We start from the raw sequence: 20519 nt of genomic DNA on the forward strand, positions 1-20519 counted from the left end.
TGTTAAAGTTAAAACTCTTCCTTTTTATTTAGACAGGAAGGCGGTAATGTTGTGGAATATTACTTTAACTAGGCAAAGATGTGTTACTGTGCTGCTTTTGTTTAGTTATGTAAAGATGTGTTGCTGTTTCACCTTGCCTGCCTGGTTGGTCTAATAAAAAGCTGAATGGCCAATAGCTAGGCAGGAGAGGAATAGGCAGGGCTGGTGGGTGGGCACAGAGAATGAGTAGAAAGAGAAATATAGGTGTGAGACGAACAAAAAGAAGAAGAAGAAGAAATAAGAAGAAGAGAATGAGGGAGAAAGAGAGGGACTTACCTGGGCAAAGAAGCCAGGCAGCAACCAGGTAGCCAGACACTAAGGAAGCAGGAAAGTAAGATACACAGAAAGCAAGAGAGCAAGGAAGGAAGGAAGGGAGGGAGGGAGGGAGGGAGGGAGGGAGGAAGGGAGGGAGGAAGGTGACACAAAAGAAAAAACCTTCTACACCCTGTTGCTGAAGGCACTACACACAGAACATGAAGAGATCAAACTGTACTTACCTGAAAGCATCATCCTTACTGGTTAGTTTTCATATTGTTGGAAGATGCTATTCATACTAGTGAAGGAGAAAAGCAAACAACAATCATACCTCAGGTGAGAACCCAGTTAGCTACAATAATGACTGGTATGGTGAGAGGTGTTCAATAGCCCAATAGTGGCATGGACGTCATGGCAGTAATCAAGTACTTCCTAGTTGTATTTAAGGCCACAAGGTGTTACTGTTATCAGAGCCAAGAGTTGTGGTGGGTAGCCATTACAGCTTTGACCTGGAAGTACCACCCACTTTGATGCTTCAGTAACTGTTACGCCTACAAGGCAAAGCCATGAGAGGACCCCTGAAGACCCAAGATCTGAATAGGCCAGCTCTCTTGGTTCCTGGATCCTGGATGCTGGAGGTAGACCAAGCAGAGTTCTCTAGAGAATACAGCTGGACTGTGCTACACCTTTCCCAGACCCTGCTTACCTATCCTTTCACTTGTAAGTTATGTCAAAAAATAAACCTCCCTTTTAACTATTTGGAGTTGCCTTAATATTTAAACCAATAAGGAGTCTGTGGCTAGACAGGTTTGAGCTTCTAGGATAGAATCTACTCCTTTTACTCTTCTAAATTATGTAGTATTAAATCAACTCCTAATGATTCGGTGCCATACTTATTGAGAGAGTAGCAAATCTCTCAACCTCATTGGAGATACTTCACTTTAAAGCACAAGATGTTTAAAACAAACTACGGAAAGTACAAAGAATAAGAGATGGCAGAAAGCTCAGTTCTAAGTGGGAAATCAATATCAGAGCCATTATTTACAAAGTTAAGTGGTCATTGTGATAGAGGAGGTGAAAAAGGCTAAGAGCCAGGTGCAAGGGATGACTGATTTACAAGGGAGCAAGAGATTCTGTACAGGGCAGCTGGGCAGCTGTACAAATAAATTTACAGCTGTTGTGACAACATGCACCAAACATGTACAAACACGAGCCATTCAAAAATCTCAGCATGGAGAGAGGACATGGACATAAAGTTCCACCAATAGCTGAGGAGTTAATGGCAACTTCTAGCTGCTGAAAGAGAGAGAGAGAGGGAGGGAGAGGGAGCGAGAAAGATTTTTTTTTAAGGATATGTCAGGTTTTGGTTCAAACATACTGCAGAGAGTGACATCATATCCAAGTTTGTAGGCAGCACAAATTGGATTTGAATTTTTCTAATAATAAAGAAAAGAGCAGACACAAAGTTGAGTATTTATGAAAAAGGGTTGGGTGGATCAGGGAGGAGTTTGGAAAGGAGTTAAAAAAAAATACCTGATAGCCTGAGACCTGCAATTCTTATATCCACAAGGATGGCGCAAAGAAGTGTCTCTGAGGTGAGGCAAAAATTGAATTTGGAAACTTCTGGTGCTGCTCTGGTGTTCTGGGCATTATTATGAAACCAGTTATTTCTTAGGTCATGGTGCACTTGTGGTTTTCTGTGTATTGTTAAATCAGGATTAAAAGTTGGGGCCTTGTGCAACCAAAGGAATAATTAATCATTATATACTGAATGTGACCGTCACCCTGCCTTTTTAGTACAGATTCTTCCTTAGTCACCTCAGATGTCTTTGAGCTCATTTTGTAGTCATAAAAACCCTGGAATGACTTTCTTCTTGTCACAGTTGCTTGAGTAGCTGGGATTACAGATCTTTGTTACCAAGCCCAGGTATCCCTGTACATACCATGGATTCTCTTTGTGTTTTCAGCCTAGAAAGGAGAAGAGAGAGTTGAAGTAAACTGGGGTTATCAATTTTATAGTACCAGCATCAGCCAATTATTTCTTAATAGGTAGCAACTGAGTAGAAATCTGACCCAAAATTTAAACTACTGATTTTTAGTTGTGACGGCCCAAATAATCAGTTTTATACTTAATTAAAATCAACTGAAGGTGGAGCAGTTTTACATGGCATGTTTTCCCCACGTTTATTTAATATTCTCTAGACATTTATTCCTCAAGTCCCAAGAGATTTTGGAGCAGTAATTAATCATGGGGCTCTTTCTTGCTCTTTTGGAATCTACTGAGGAAACTAGTTAACTCTTATTTAGGTTACAATTTTCTTAGCAAGATACTATAAAAGCCCTAGAAGTTTGCCCCTCTTCCTTTTATAAGCAGGGTATGAGATGGGCCAAGTTTGAAGTAAACAATTGTTAAAACAGTGCATATTATTATCAAGGCCCTGTTGCCCATCATGCATAAAACCTGAGATCGACTTTTTAAAACTGTTTTCCTAAGAGATCTAGAAATTTGAGGGAATCATGCTGATGTGAGTGCCTCTTCTGCCTCCTGGAGCCAGGCCTGGGCTGCTGCCAAGAGCCATGTCTGGGTTTGTGGTCCTACTGTAGCCAGGATCTTTGTTTATGTCCATGTCCTTGGATACCTCTGAAGGCCATGACAATGCCAGGGGTCTTGGCCACCACCTGGATCCAGGTTGGTATCTGAGAGTTATGCTGGAGCTGGGGCCATGCACAGGCTGCTGCCAGGGGCCATGTCTGGGTCAATAGTCCTACCACAGCCAGGGTCTGTATTGATGTCCATGGCTCATGTTGCTACCCATGGCCACATAGATTCCTGGAGTCTAGGCCATGACATGTTGATGTCCAAAGGCCATGCTGCCACTGGGACAATGCTGATCCAAGTGACCCGTCCTGCCACACAGGGCCATGAGGTTATCTGGCCCAACTTGCTGCTGAGGGTCATGTCTGGGTCCCTGGTCCTACAGCAGCAAGGGTCTGAGTTGATGTCTGTGGCTCCTGTTGCCACCAAGGGCTGTGCAAATGACTGAGGTCTGGTCAGCCATCTGAGACCATATTGGTGTCATGCAAGAGATAGCACTATTTTAGGTTCAATAATATCAACTGTTTTAAGAAATATATCAGGTATTCCCTATATAACTACAATTTCCACTATCAGAGCTTTTTAAAGAGTATTAATTGTGCTAAAATGTATATTATTGCATGTTTGGACTTATCACTTAGATTAACCCAACCAAAATATTCCCCATTAGTGTGACTAAATATTTGTACATCTTTTGTTCAGACAACTGGTTCTAACAGATAAAAACCTTCCTTAGTGTGGCAAAGCAACATCATACTGTCTCCTATACAGATGTGCCTTTTATCCGCCCTATCCCTAGCAAAATTCATTTGAATTCTGTGTTTACAGGCTGAGAATTAACACACAATACAGTCAGTAAACATAAGAGCATCAATCTGGAGTCAGTGGTGTTGTATTCTTGCTGTTTCACCAGTCTTGGCTTGATGAGCTAAAGTCTTGAGGTTCTCCCAAGTCATTCCTTTGCTTTTCCTCTTGGGGCATTGCCGCCTGATGGGTTTGTCATGTATCTTTCTTATGGTTGTTTTTGGGATGCTTTCCTGGATAGAGGCACCAAAGTGGGAATCATCTGGGACTTTGTTAACCTTTGGAAAGATACAATCATAATCCTACTGTAACGTAAAAAGAACACCGGGAAGACCCTTTCCATTGATTAATTTCTAGATCTTTCCATTTAACATATACCTTAGGCTGTGTCTCCTTTAGGACTAAATTCTTTAGTGCAGCAGAAGAAGCATTAAACTTTAAAGTGGAAAAATTTCAAAGTTAGCATTGCTATCTGTAGCATTATATATGGGGATTTGGGTGGGTGTATATATGACAGGTTGTTGTTTTTTTTTTTTTTTTTTGAGCTGAGGATCGAACCTAGGTCCTTGCACTTGCTAGGCAAGTGCTCTACCACTGAGCTAAATCCCCAACCATGACAGTTTTTTTTTAATTTGTTAAATTTTTGTGTCTTTTTACAATAGCTTGATATTGTAGATTCTAAGGAATTCCAATACAAGATTAATATTTCATAAACTGAAAAAAGTTAAGTGCTTGTTAGTATAAGTTAGACCATTACGAGTTTTTAATTGTAATGAGAGTTCTAGAAAGAAAATGTATAAAGAGTTATTTGACAACACAAACTTCCATAAGAAGCATAATGGTATTTTCCTGTGTCCCCACATGGGACTGTGATGTGGAGCTGACTGCTTAGAGAGAGGCATTATGCACGACTGTAGTGCATTCCAGCATAGGTCTCTACATATTGGTAGCAGAGAAGGCCTCAGACATATACAGCTATAGTTCAGATGTCAAAATGATGCCCATTCATTACTGATTATGCATTAGAAACTTGGGATACTTAACAAAATAATGCCTTTTATAGAGAATATGCTCTCATGAGCCCCCTCTTTACTATCAGATATGAGCATTTATGTCAGACTAAGATCAAGCATGAAACTAAAAAACAAACAATATTCCCTTAATTAACAATGGTCATTAACTTTTAAATATCTAAACCTAAGGCTGGTATTTGGGACTTTTAAATTTTAGGTCAATTTTAATTTTGAGCTCAAGAAGACTCTCCTATTATGTAACAGGATACTCAGAGTACCTGAGAAATAATCACAGAAAATACAGAAGGAGAAAATGTTTGAGATTTCCCATGCAACCCTGAAATTATATATCTAGCTGGTATTATAAGTGAGACAAAAACATAAACTGCGTCAAAGCATAACTGTTTCATGGAGAAAAAAATTTCTCAAAGTTTTAGTTTTGATGATATTTTTTAGACAGTCTGATGTAACCGATTCTTAGGCTGTACCAAAAATAATTTTAGGAGAAATTTTCCAAATAATCTAGAACCTATTGATCACATTTCTGATTTAACCCCTTCTAGCCTTCAAGAGAATTTGAGAAATGTGCAATTATGTTTGCATACCTTAGTCACCATATTATTAAGAAGAAATATTTTAAAAAACTTTCTTGATTCCAATTTACTCGTGTTTTATATTTTAAATACATCCTAAGCCTGTTTAGATTATTATTCTAATTTTTATTATGTTATACAAACATACAAATTTTAAAAATTAAGCTTTAGTAATAATAAATACAGTGGAATCTGGGTAGCTGTGTTTCTCAGTGCCTAAAAAGACTGAAATGAGAAAGTCTCCATTTTTTATGTAAAAGACAAGATAAAATTCCTTATTTTGCTAATAGTGCAAGCACACCACTAGATAAATGTGCAATAATAGGATTAGGAATCAGAAGAGAAAGCATCTATCATCCCAGTAACAGACTTTGCATCAGCCCTTCATAGCAACTTTCTGCCAACATCTCTACCAGGCTTTTTCTACTGGGCCACCAACCAGCTCCAAAATTACGACACAGAGGCTTCTTATTAGCCATAAATGCTTGGCCTAACTTAAGCTAGTTTCTGGATAATTCTTTTTAATTTAAATTCACCTTTTTCTCTTTATCTACCTTTTGCTTCAGGGCTTTTTACTTTTCTTTCATTCTGTATACCTTACTTTCACTGCTTCTCATCTATGGCTGGTTGTGGCTGCCTGGCTTTTTGCCCTGGCATCTCCCTCATCCTCTCATTCCTCTTTCTCAGTCTAGATTTCTCCTCCTATTTATTCTTTCTTGCTTTCTCCCTAGCCTATCCATTTCTGCCTAACTATTGGCCATTTAGCTCTTTATTAGACCAATCAGGTGCCTTGGGCAGGCGAGGTGAAACAAATGCAACAGATCTTTACAGATCTAAACAAATGCAGCATAAACAAAAATAGCACACCTTTATAGAGTTAAAGTAATATTCTGAAGCATAAACAAATGTAATACATCTTTGCCCAGTTAAAATGATATTCTACAACAAACATCCACTACTGTTTCTGGCTTTCTTCCTAGGGATTTTTTAACCTGCTTATGTTCTGTAGAGATAGAGGTGCCAGCATTTCAGTATCACTGTTGTATTTAAATAGGATTGGATTTACATTTTTATGTACCTTTATTTTCAAACCAATGAAATCCACCTGAAGGAGCACACTAAGACTTCTCCTCCCTTTTTAAAATTTCTGTCTCTATCTTCAATTTCTGTCTCTTAGCTACCCATGTCCCATCCATTCCAAGTTTCTGTTTACTAGACTTCATCCTTGAGGGTCTCATCCCAAATGTTTCTATCCTATCACAGTCTCTATATATTCACAACCCTTCTGCAACATTCCCTTTCTCTCAAATTAGGTCATTTTCCATTCTCAGTGCATCTCTATTTTTATTGATTGATTGATTGATTGATTGAGGGATTTTTTTTTTAGGCAGAGTTTCTCTGTGTAGTTTTGGTTCCTGTCCTGGATCTTGCTGGATAGACCAGGCTGGTCTCAAACTCACAGAGATCTGCCTGCCTCTGTCTCCTGAGTGCTGGAATTAAAGGCATGAACCACCACCACCTGGCACAGTGCATCTCTATTTATGTGCCACTTTGTATATTAGGTGATTTAAAATATCTAATGGCTAGTAAATATCTAATACAAGTTGATTTGGTACATCTAGTTTAGACCATTGAGCTGTAGAACCAGAGGAGGATACAATCTTGTGTGTGTGTGTGTGTGTGTGTGTGTGTGTGTGTGTGTGTGGAAAATGTGTGTGAAATTTGTACTTAAAACATATGGTCCTTGACATTTTGAAGGTCCATCTGTAAAAACATTAAAAGCAATATCTATAGGATTCTTAGATGCAATTTTATGTAATACTGATAGGGTATCTCATTAATCCACTTGAGCATGTGGATCTATAGGCCTTACTCTTCTCCCCCATTCCCTCTGCCTAGATAAAAATAGATAGATTATATTCCTAATATAGCTGAAAGTTTTTCTGTGTCCCACCGAGTCATCAGACTCTCAGACCCAAGTAAACACACAGAGGCTTATATTGATTAAAACTTCTCAGCCATTAGCACAGGCTTATGACTTACTAGCTCGTACACTTAGAATCAACCCATTTCTGTTAAACTATATGTTGCCACATGTTCCATGGTTTTACCTGTGTGCCATTACATGCTGCTTCCTGGACAACAGGCTGGTGTCTCCTGACTCAACCTTCTTCTTCCCAGAATTCTCTTTGTCTGTTTATCCCACATATACTCCCTGGCAGGCTACTGGCCAACCAGCATTTTATTTGTCAGCCAATCAGAGCAACATAGATTCACAGCATACAGAACATCCCACAACACTCTCTTTTTCTGTCAAATCAAAAAGGAAAGTTTTAACTTTAACATAGTAAAATTACATATAATAGAGCAGTTATCGAGCAAGAATTAGAGTTATAATAACTAGTCAATTTGTATTTTGCAAAATTAAAGAAAATATGTTATCATCTATCCTGTAGTTATGAGTCTAAAGCTTCATATCTAGTTTATCTTTTGTCATAACTAAGGAAAATTATAATTATCTAGTCTTCAACTACATCAAAGACCTCAGAAGGAATAATATTACCTAAGTAAACAAGAAGTGCATTGTAAGTAACTTCCAAAAGTCTAGAATAACAGACAGCTGGCTGCCTGGACAGTCACCCAAGGTTCTTCTGCAATGATGGGGCATACATCTTTAGCCTACAGGCCTTGAGTTTTTAAATCACTTCTCCATGTGTCCTGTAGAATATCTGGCAGTCTCCTCTGCAAAGCAGGAACCTGAAGGACCATTTTGCCTTACAAAGTTCGGTGTTGATCTTCCTATGGGTCCTGCATGTCCAGTCAATACATCATTTTGTCAAGCAGTCCAGGCAAGAAGAGTTTCTTGCCTAAATGGCTGTTTTTGCCTAGAAGATAAACTCCATATGGAGTGTCTTTAATGCCCATCTTTCTCTTTGAAGTAAATTGGAGTTGCCAAGGGCCAACATGTCTCATAGTCATTAAAAAAAAGAAAAAAAAATCTATGTTATTAAAACATTTTAAATGCCATATTCTGTAGGTTTCTCAAGGGTTTGAAGATGACCTGTCTCTCTAAAATATATCTCTGCTTGACCTTGAAAACATACCTACTATGACTACAAGTTTGATTGTAATGTCTAAGTACTAACGTTCATTTCTGTACATCCTAGTAACTGGTAATAATATTTGAGGATTAGCAAATTGCATTACATTATTAAATGAACTTTATAGGTACAATATCCTGAACAAGATTAGAAACACACAAACGGCATTTTCTAACAATAACAGCCTCTCTCTCTCTCTCTCTCTCTCTCTCTATATATATATATATATATATATATATATATAAAATTTGTATACAATATATAAAAATCCAATCCACTGTAAAGTTTTTAAAACTAGTAGTTGTCTTTTAAAAGTAGAATCAATAATCTATCTTTTTATCCACAGATCATAGCTAATCCTCTCTTTTTTCTTTTTAGACTAGATTCAATAATCTACTTCTTATCTATATACCCTTTTTTTCAAACAAGAACCTTAAATCTAATCTCCTTTGTTTAGCCCTTTTACTATTGTTTAACAACAACAACAACAACTTGTAACCAACCCTCCTCAACAATGACAACTATCATAAATTGGAAACCCACTGAAAGATAAAAAAACATTGCCCCACCTCTTGACAATATGGGCATTGTGGTCTTAAAATTACTTCTTGTTGTTTGTAGGCAAAGACATCTTAAGGGGGACCTGAAAGGAAAAATTTTAGATTAATTGTCAAGTTCCAGAAGAGGTGGCTATATCATTTGTTATCTAGTCTCTGCATAATGCAAAAGTGCAGGGCTTATCTGAAGTCCTCACTCAAATAGTCTGTGAAGCTGGATCATCTCAATTAGCCATCTTGAAATTGTCCTGAGCAGTTAGTAGTCCAAAGCTGATCTTTTGGAGATGTTTGTCATCTTAGTGGTATCATTATTGTCTACATGGAATGGTCATTGTGGGGCCCTATCATCTTTCTAGAAACTCCAAATTCGCTGTTAGGCCTGGTCATGATTCCCTGCAGAAAACTGATAAAGACTCCAACACAAAAACATGTATAGGCAGCTAAATTAAGCCTTTTTCTAGAGTTAGTTAGTACTCTATAAGACAATTAATATCATAATGAAAGTTTAATACATATTTATATATTAATCTTATAAGTAAATTTTCATATAAAATTCATACCTTAAGATAAGTTTAAAGAATCAAAATAGATCCAAAGAATTTAGATTAGTGGAAATAGAATAGTCCCTTCATTTTTTGGTTTTCTTCTGTCCCATATCAAATGGCTCTTTCTTCTGACATGATACAGAGATTTTGCATTTTTCTTTTAAAAAAACATGTTTGGGTTTAGAATAGGAGACAGCCATTCTCCAAGTCCAAAGCCAGCTTTAGTTTTTAATTGAATTGGGTCTACAAGAGGACCATTTGTGAAAATCCATTTGGTATAGGTGATACACCAATAGGCCAATTTACTCTTTTTCTTGGGACATTTTTTTCCTGGATGATTTGTCCTTTTTCTTCAGATGTCTCATTTGTCCATTGTTCTTCTGATTCTTTAGCCTTTATTCTCCTGAAACACAAAAACAAAAACATTTCCCCAAGCCTAACTTTTGGGAAGTTCCCTTTTGGCAAGTTATATCTGACTAAATGAAAAGATTTTGTTAGTGGTATAAGTTAGTTTAAATTGGATGGTCATGCTGGTTGATGAACTATCACCTCTTCTAATTAAGAGGTCTCATTTGTTCAAATCAAACCTTTATCAATTTTGATGGTATCCACAGCTTATCTTCTCCTGCAGAAACAAAAGCAAAACCTCATCCCCAATGTAACACATATCTTGGTTTCCATTCTGGGGTCAGCATATCTTTAAAGTATACAGGCTGATTTAATTCTGTAGTGTTTTTTCTATTATCCATTGTCTCTCCACAGCTGTTGTTCCTTTCTCATTAGCATTGAGAAAATTAATAGAGCATTATGCAATCTCTTTCTATGGGTTTTGTTACCTCTTTCTGATTATTTAGCATATCCTTTAGAGTTCTGTTTGATCTTTCTAAACTGCTTGGCCTGTAGGATTATGTAGTATACCTGTAATGTGATTTATATTGTAATAAGCAAAAAACTGTTCATTTTACCAGAGACATATCCTGGAGCATTGTCAGTTTTAATTTGTGCAGGTATACTTATGATGGTCATAAGTTCTAGCAAATTTGTGATTACAGAATCAGCTTTTTCAGATCTCAAAGCAGATGCCCATTAAAATCCTGAATATATATCAATAGTGTGGTGTACATATTCTGCAAAGTGAAACATATCCATCTGCCAGATTTTATTTCCTCTGAGTACCCTTTGGGTTACTTCCTCTTGATAGTGTCTGTCTGTGAAGTTGAGGTGTGTTTTTTTATATGCAGCAGAAAGATGGGTCCTGCTTTCATATCCATTCTGTTAGCCTGTGTCTTTTATAGGTAAATAAATCCTTTGATATTAAGGGATATTAATGACCACTAATTGTTAATTCCTGTTATATTTTGGTGATATTGTGTGTGTGTGTGTTTCTCTTCTTTGAGATTTTATCTATTGACTGTATTTTTGTGGGTGTATCTGATATCCTTACATTGGAATTTTTCTTTTAGTGCTTTTTGTAGGGCTGGATTTGCAGATAGGTGTTGTTTAAATCTGGGTTTGTCTTGAAATGTTTTGTTCACTCTGTCTACAGTGATTGAAAGTTTTACTGGTTATATTAGTCTAGGGTGGCATCCATGGTTGCTTAGTGTCTGAATTACATCTGTCTAGGTGCTTCTGGCTTGCAAATTTTCCATTGAGAAGTCAGGTGTTATTTTGATGGGTCTGCTTTTTTAAGTCACTTGGCCCTTTTCCTTTGCTGCTCTTAATATTCTTTCTTTCCTCTGTAGGTTTAGTTGTTTAATTATTATGTGGCAAAGAGACTTTTGGGGGGATCTAATCTGTTTGGTGTTCTATAGGCTTCTTGTTACCTTCATAGGTATTTCCTTCTTTAAGTTGGGAAAGTTTTCTTCTATGATCTTGTTGAATATATTTTCTGTTCCTTTGGGTTGGTATTCTTCTCCTTCAATCCCTATTATTCTTAGGTTTGGCCTTTTCATGGTGTCCCACATTTCCTGGACATTTTGTGTTAAGACTTTTTTAGCTTTGGTGTTTTCTTTGACTGATTTATCTATTTTCTCTATTGTATGCTCTACACAAGAGATTCTCTCTTCCATCTCTTGTATTCTGTTGGTTATGCTTACATCTGTGTTCCCTAGATGTTTACTCAGATTTTCTATTTCCATCATGTCCTCTATATGTGTCTTCTTCATTATTTCTGTTTCACTTTTCAGGTCTTTTCCCTCATATGTTTAATTGCTGTTTCATAGTTTTCTTGGCTTTCTTTAACGGATTTATTGATTTCTTCCAATTTTTTGTTTGTCTTTTCCTTATTTTTTCTATTGATTTTTTCCAACTTTTTGTTTGTCTTTTCCTCAATTTCTTTTCTTTTTTTTCTGGTTTTTTTGAGACAGAGTTTCTCTGTGTAGCTTTGCACCTTTCCTGGATCTCACTAGGGAGACCATCCTGGCCTTGAACTCACAAAGATCTTCCTGCCTCTGCCTCCCAAGTGCTGAGATTAAAGGTGTGTGCCACCACCACCCAGCTTTTCCTCAATTTCTTTAAGGAAAATTTTCATTTTTTTTCTTAAAACATCTCTAGCATCTTCATGAAGTTAATTTTTAAGGTCACTTTCTTCTGCTTCCTCTACATTGTAATGTTCAGGTCTTGCTGTTGGAGGAGAGCTAGATTCTAGAGATGACATATTGCTCTTTATGTTGTATGTATTTTTGCATTGGCATCAGACCATCTCTTCTTCTAATAGGTGCAAGAGGTGCCTGTGTCTGAATGAGCTGATATTGGTCCACTCTGTGCTTGTTGTGTCTGTGTCTCAGGGGGCCCCTCTGGATCCAATCTTAGCTCTTGGTCTAATTGGAGCCAGCAAATTTTGTATCTCAGGGAGCTGCTCTTGGGCCAATCCAAGCTAGCTGATTTTGTGACTCACAAGGCAGTTCTTGGCCCTATCAGGGCTCTTGGTCCAGTCAGAGCTGACATATTCTGTGTCTCAGGAAGTCTCTATGGTCCAATGAAAGCAGGCAGATTCTGTGTCTCATAAAGCCTCTCTTGATCCAATGAGAGCTGGCAGATTCTGTGTCTCTGGAAGCCACTCTTGGTCCAATGAGAGCTTGTGGATTCCATGTCTCAGGTAGTTACTCTTAGTTTAATGAGAGATCTTGGTCCAATGAGAGCTGGTGGTTTGGTTTCTGTGTCTCAGGAAGTTACTTGGGTCACAGACAGATGGGTATTAGGGTAGGGCATGGAACTTTTGGGTTGCAGGGTCCAATGGGGGGTTTGGTGAGGGGGCCTTCCCTTAGGAGTTTTCCCTGCTGGCTGGCAACTGGGGCATAGCTCAGTGGGGCTTCCTGGTGACTGGCTGTATCCCAGGGTCTGGGTTCTAGAGGCCAGACTCTCTAGGTAGGAGAAGAGTCATGCACCTCTTGGTCCAATAAGAGTTGGCAATTTGGTTTCCATGTCTCAGGAAGTTACTGGTGTCACAGGCTGGTGGGTATTGTGGTAGGGCATGGAACTTCTAGATTGCAGTGTCCAATGTGGGTTTTGGTGGTGGTGGGGCTTCCTGCAGGAGTTTTCCTTTCTGGCCAGTAACTGGGGCAGAGTTGGGTCTTCCACATAAGTTTTTAATCTTTTACTCTGTTTATATGGTAGAAATGTCCATTCCAATATAATATTTTTCCTCTGCATTAATATTCCTGTAGGAGAATGCCCAGAGGGTAAAATAACCAAAATGCAATCCAGCTTTGGATCCACACAATCCATATGTCCATCCTGCACTTTCTTTTCCACCAAGCACAATTCTCTCTCAGCTTCAGCTGATAATTCTCCTGGACTGTTAAAGTCCTTGTCACCATCTAATGTTTTGAACAAATTATTCAGTTCACCATTTTTTAACCCCAACAACAGTTTGTAGATGGAAAATGTCTCCAATTATCCTTTGAACATCACTAAGAATTCATAATTGACCTCTCCTAGTTTGCATCTTTTGAGGTCTAGTTTTCTTAGACCTATTTTATATCCTAAATAAATAATATAATCTACTCTTTGTATCTTTTCAGGAGCAATTTATAATCCCCAACAAAGCAAAATTTTCTTTACTTCTTCAAACATTCTTTCTAAAGTATCTGCATTTGAATCAGCTAGTAAAATATCATCCATGAAATGATAAATTATAGATTTAGGAAATGGCTTATGTATTACTTACAATCACTGTTGAACAAAATATTAGCACAGGTTTGGGTTATTCAAAATTCCCTGTGGGAGAACCCTCCATTGCTATCTCTTAACTGGCCGAGAATTATTATAACTGCTCTTGTAACAGCTCTTCTAAAGCCTGCAGTTTTTCTGTTGTTAAAGGCCATTGCTGAACCTATACAGGCTTGTCTGTTGACCATTTAAAAGGTAGAGTTGTTGGTATCTTTGGAAGATCAGCAGTTGTTGTGCCCTGTTCTTGTACAATCTGGATAGGTGGTGACTACTCTTTAGAATAATACTTCCTAATATTTCCCTCAGAAACGTGTTATTTTATGGTTTGTTTCTGAGGTTGGAGTAATGTTAATTTGAGTATTCCATTGCTGTAATAGATCGTGGCCCCATAAATTCATAGCTATATTAGGCACATATGGCTTTAATTTTCCTCTCTTTCCTTCTGGACCTATATGTTTGAGCGATCTTGTGCTCTGTTTCACTTGAGATAATGTTACAGTCCCTAATAGCTGAACATTTACCTCCTGAAGAGGCCAATTTGGATGCCAAGATTCTGGGGCAATTATTGTAACATCCACACCTGTGTCTAATAAACCTTCCAAGAGAATGTCATTTATTTGTATTTTTAACTTTGGTCTTTGTTCATTTATAGAAGTTTGCCAAAAATGTGCTTTATGGTTTCCCCTGAATTTTCTTTTCTCTCTGATGCAGCTGTTCTATCAACTGGAGCAGCCTGTTTTATTCCAATAGGCATTTGGTTATTTAGTTGCTCTGTGAAGGGGTTTCTTTTATAATGGCAGGAAAGGTATGAACTGAATTTGCTGTGGGGGCCTGCATGAGGCCTCTCTGGAGGTTTTCCAAGGGCAGAGGCAAAGGACCACCTTGTCTGTCCCTTGTTGATCTACATTTGTTGGTCCAATATTTACCCTTATCACACCTTCTGCATAATTCAGAAGGGAGGGGCATTCTGTTGCAATTGCTCCTTGAATAAACATTCTTTCTGGGAATGCCCTGTTTACACTCTCTTTTCAAATGAACTTCTTCACCTCAATCAAAATATTGGACATTATTTTTCCTCAAAGTTTTTGAAATTACCTCTCCTATCCATATCCCATTGTGGTCATGAGACTCAGTATTAATTGTGTCCCTGATCCAATTCTGCAAGGGTGCTAATCTTGCCTTTAATGGCCTGATTATTCTTTTGGGTGCTGCATTCAAATTCCCAAAAGCCAAAGATTCAATTATTATCTGTCTAGCTTCTGAATTTGGAATTATTCTATTTACTGCTGAAGACAGCCTTTGTAAGAAATCCATGAAAGATTCTCTGGGGCCCTGTTTAACTTTATTGAATGATTCAATTTTCTTTCCTGCTTCTTGAATTCTGTCCCACACATTCATGGCTGCCATGTGGCATAGAATTAAGGTTTGGTTATCATATAAACATTGTCTTTGTAATCTGTACTAAAATCCTCATTGTAGAAAAGGCAGTTAACAAGTGTCTGTAAACAGCTGTAGTATACTCATGCCATTGAGCCATTGCAAAAGCTTAGGAATCAAAAAATAAATTTTTGCTTAAAATATAAAGTTTTTCCCTCTGTCCAAAGGGCTGGATATTGGACAGATATTTTTAGGATGATGAGAAGCAACTTCAGTTGCTTATTTAGAAGATAACCAAAGAAAATTTAAGACTGAGCCTTTGGCTATAATAATAGTTGTCAGTGGTTTATAGGGACTAGATTAATAGCTTATTAGAATTCCACTGACTAATATTAAAACTCTAAACTTTTGAAGTCAATAGCAAAATTGTGAGAGGAAAAGAAATCTCAATTTTTAAATTTTGTATATACTTTAAATCATTTTTAGGACTTCTACAGCTTGCATTTACAGACTTTGTATCACTTTCTCAGATCATTGTAATTCACTTAAGCTTTTATAGCCTTAGACATTTACAACTTATACCCTAAATCATCTTTCTAGACCCTTACAACCTCCATAAACTCCATTACTGAGAGCAGTCCTTGAAAAGCAAGTTTTTAAAATAAAGGAATAGTAAAAATTAAGTTGAATCCTTTTTGTGAGTTTATCTCTTTGAATGTAAGGTCTGTCAGCAAAGCAAACTGCATGAATCTGCCCTTTCAGCAGGAGATCAATAGCTCTAGAAAAAGGAAGGCCTGATCTTTACATATTAAATGGATTGATGTAGCAGCTGCAGTTGTTGGGAGAGGAGATGGGTGTTTTTGTTGTTGAAATGATGAAGTTACAATTAGCTATCGACATCATCAGAAATCTCAGAAGGATAAATTTGTGCAGGAATGTGGTGATATTTTATTTGTGCTTTAATAAATAAAGCTTTCCTGGAGATCAGAGGAAAAAGGACAGTCAGGCAATTGTACCATGCACCCTTAATCCTATCATTTAGCAGGCAGGATCTCTGAGTGTTCAAGGCTACATTGGAAACAGAGCTAGGTGTGGTGGTACATGCCTTAATTCCAACACTATTAACCATGGAGGTTTGTAGGTCTGTACAGACAGCCAGGAAGTGAAAGAGCTGTGTAGGAAGAGGAAATGATATAGCTGAACAGAGAGAGCAAATCAGATGGCAGAACAACAAAGCATATAGTCATGGGTAGACAGGAAGTAACTCAAATATGGAAGCTGCAGAGTTGGTGAGGTAAGGTTGGCTGGTGGCTTTTTATATTTTCCTGATCTCTCTAAGGATTTCACCCCTGTATTTGGCTCCATGTTTTTTTTATTTAATAAGATCATTTAGAAATCAATTTACACAGGAAGTATAATCCAAATGGCCTCTGTGTCAATTAAAATGACAAAGACTTACCTGCAACCTGGATGATTACCATATGCTTCTCCCTGGTGGTCTTGGGGTCAGAAGTTGTTAGTCATTGGCAGTCACACAGGGCAACATTAAGTCTTCCATTGACACACAGGGCAGCACTAGCCTTCAGTTACCACACCCAGAAGATTGAACAGACTTTCCTGTGGATGGGGAACTTAAAAGACTAAGTTACCTTGGTGTAGCAAAGAGGATCAGTCAGTTTTCTGATATCCTGCTTGTTCACAGGTTGAGCAGGGTTCTGGCAGCTGGTGAGGCATGGGCTAGTTCTTTGCCCAATGTTTAGTATTACCACAATCCAGAGTCACTTTTGCCCTGTCTTCTTTCTTGGAAGAGACCATAGGGCTGCCTTCTAGGAGATGACAGTTTTGATTATCATAGGAAGTGTTTTTTATTAAACATTTAAAATGTTATATTTGGCAGATCTCTGAGGAGCTTGAAGGCCAAAATTTAATTTATCAATTTTATCTGATTTTAAAGAAACATTACTTGTTTTTAATTACTTGCTTTAGGATTCATCTTGAAAACATAGATAGAAGACTATGTAAAGGGAGGTAAAAATTGGTCTCTTCCTCCAAGCTTGTTTCTTTAAATTAATTGCATGTATACTTAGCATAACTACATGCATAGTTTTGAACACATTAAAAAATTTGGTCATTTATAAGGTGACTGACTGTTAAATTTCCTGTCTTAATTATCTTTAATAGTTTAAAAGTTAGTAGCTTTTACAGGATTATAATTTTTTATAGTTTCATCTCTGTTAAATTTTAGCCTAAAACATTTGAATTGAAGATTTAATTGAAAATTCCTGTAAAATAAAATTTGAAATAGAAAACACAGTCCATAGATGTACTAGGAGCCTTAAAAAGTCATAAATATATCCCACAGAGAGCCTGGCAACCTTATTTTCCCTATTCTTTTATATTGTACCATTACAGAATATAACATTTTCATGTATGACTCAGTTTATCCAAATAGTTAAGTCTTTACAAAGTTAGCAAAGACAAAGAGGCTAGACCTATAGCTTTAAGTCAGTTATTATTAACCTGAATAGACATTAGGAATTGATAAACCTTACTTATCAAATATGTTTTACTTATTAAACATGTCATTTTTATTCAAATTGTATATTTAGGATAAAAATCATCATATGAAAATACATTCTAATCCAAAATGTCTTGAGACCTGTTATTGCTTCCTTAGTCTAGAAGGAAGATAAGAAGAGTTCATTTTAAGTTGCATATTAGCATCCAGTACCAAATTAAGAACATTTATGTATTGTTTTTTAACTATTAATGTTTTTGTCACAAGTGTTAAGTTAACATTTTGCTTGAAACTTTACAGGCCACTTGTGCCCCACACTCACAATTTTCTTACAGATCCTGAGAGAAAGAAAGTTGACATTTCACCAAGAGGTATGAATACCCAAGACCTTGATTGGGGGAACATAGTAAACAAGGAACAATAAAGGGGAAAGAGGCCAAAGAGCTAGACACATATTGATTACATCCATCCATCCCAGACTTTATATAAATCACTTTTGATTAAACTTTTTAAATAACATGAGATAAAACAGTAACAAAAATTTACTATTTGTTTTAAAAATATTTTCTAAGGGGCTGTTGGACAGCATCTGGAGGCCTTACCCAGGGTAAATAACACCTTTCCCATTTCTGCATAGGTAGACCCCCTCCTAATTGTTAGCATTTAGCCTGCATACCGTTGTTTATTTCCAGAAAACCTTGAAGCCTCATGCAACTAGGACCTAATTACATAAAACCAGCTGGAAGGAGTGACTGTATACCTAGGAGAATGTTCAATGATTTTGCCTATATCCTTCTTTGTGAATAAATATTAACATTTAACAAGTCTAACTCTAATTATTTTCAGCAGGACTTTCTGGAATTACTAGTGAAAGTTTATGCAGAAGATTTTATTTTATTTTTTTCTCCTTTTTATTTATTATATTTGTGTTTTAATTTTACACATCAGCCATGGGTTCCCCTGTCCTCCCCGCTCCCTCACCCACCCCCACCTTCCCCCCAGCCGCTCCCCTCCATTCCCATCTCCTCCAGGGCCAAGACTCCCCTGGGGATTCAATTCAACCTGGTGGATTCAGTATAGGCAGGTCCAGTCCCCTCCTTCCAGGCTGAGCAAAGTGTCCCTGTGTAAGCCCAAGGTTCCAAACAGCCAGCTCATGCACTAAGGACAGGTCCCGGTTATAGTGATATTTTATTTGTATTGAAATGTGATTTTATTTGTATGTCAATAAAGTTGCCTTGAGGTCAGAGCAAGCCAGAGCAGAAGCTGGGTGATAGTGGTGCACGCCTTTAATCCCAGCACTTGGGAGGCAGAGCTAGGCAGATCTCTGTGTGTTCAAGGACACAGCCAGCATGGCAGACACACACCTTTAATCTCAATACCAACCATAGAAGACCTGGAGGTCTGTACAGACAGGCAGTGATGAGGAGGTCATGTAGCTGGGTTTACAACCAATGAGAAAACAGAACAGAAAGTCTTTAAATAGACAGGACACACAGAAGTAGGTCTCTTGCAGAGAGGAAGAACAGCAGAAGCAGTGAAGGGTAAGGTTTTCCGCTCTTGCTCTGACCTCGTGGTTTTTAACTCTGCAATCGGTTCTGTGTTTCTTATTTAACAAGCAGGCTACATCTACACCCAGTCCCACAGCCTGGATGCCTCCCAAACAGTTCAAGCTATTCAATTGTCTCACTCATCCAGAGGGCCTGCTCCAGCTGGGGGCTCCACAGCCTTTGGTTCATAATTCATGTGCTTCCATTTGTTTGGCTATTTGTCCCTGTGCTTTTCCAATCTTGGTCTCAACAATTCACACTCTTACAGTCCCTCCTCTTATAATTGGACTCCTGGAGCTCCACCTGAGGATCTCTGCATCCACTTCCATCAGTTATTGGATGAGAGTTCCAAGACGACTCTTAGGGTGTTTAGCCCAAGAAAATGAGAAAAGTGTGTGCTTATAACCTATACTTCTGAGTGTGTTCAGACTGATCGCCACTTTGGCCTTTTCCCCTGCACTCTCCCAGGCAGGGAAAAGGCAATTCAAACTAACTCATGACTATGTAAACATTTTGAACTAACACCCTGTAATCAGAAATCACAAATTCTGGATTTTCTTCAGTTCCTAGAGGTGTCCAGAATAGTCTTGCAACTCCCAGAATGTCATATATCCTCTAATTCAGGCTCAAGTCAACATTCCTGAAATAGCATAAATCTGTTAGCTTCAACTCCAGTTGGCACTCCCAAGACACTGTAGCACTATGACTCTAAATCTCAAAATATACTTTCTGCCCTGTATATAACCTCTGATAATAAAAAGAAGCCTGTAGCCCCCCTTTTTTCTGGGGGCGTGGTACAGAGTCAAATTATTCTCTGTAGCTCTGACTAGTCAGAACTTTCTTCCCCACAGTGTATTTGAATAAAAGTTGTTTCTGTTTCTAGACTTTGGTGTTATATGTGCAATTTCAGAACCCAATATTCTCTTGTTCCAAAGTATTCATCCTAATTTTGAAGACATCTGGTGGATCTAGCAAGATTGCTTGGTGGGGAAAGATGTTGCCACCAAGATGGACAACATAAGTTCAATATATGGCAGTCACAAGATAGAAGGATATAATTGATATAATTTACCCTTGCATGCTGTCTTTTGACCTCAATCCAATATTATGGTATATGTGAGCCCCCATGTATAAACCACTCCCTCTAACAGGTAAATGAAAATTTAAAGGTATGAGTGTCTTAGTTCCCTTTCACCACCATTGCAGCAAACATCAGGGAAGCGTCTCAAAATTTCATGTCATAAGCAGCAAGCAGAAACAGTTTCAGCAGAATAGTGTGGCCACAACTCTGCTATGATACAAAATTTGAAATTATTCTCATGATAAAGTATATTGTAGACTTTACAGCATCTGTTTTATAAGAAATGACTTATGCCCAGTGAGACTTTTCCTGTTGTTACTATG

The sequence above is a fragment of the Onychomys torridus genome, chromosome 2 (genome assembly GCF_903995425.1).
Source record: "Onychomys torridus chromosome 2, mOncTor1.1, whole genome shotgun sequence".
In the NCBI taxonomy this organism is placed as follows: domain Eukaryota; kingdom Metazoa; phylum Chordata; class Mammalia; order Rodentia; family Cricetidae; genus Onychomys; species Onychomys torridus.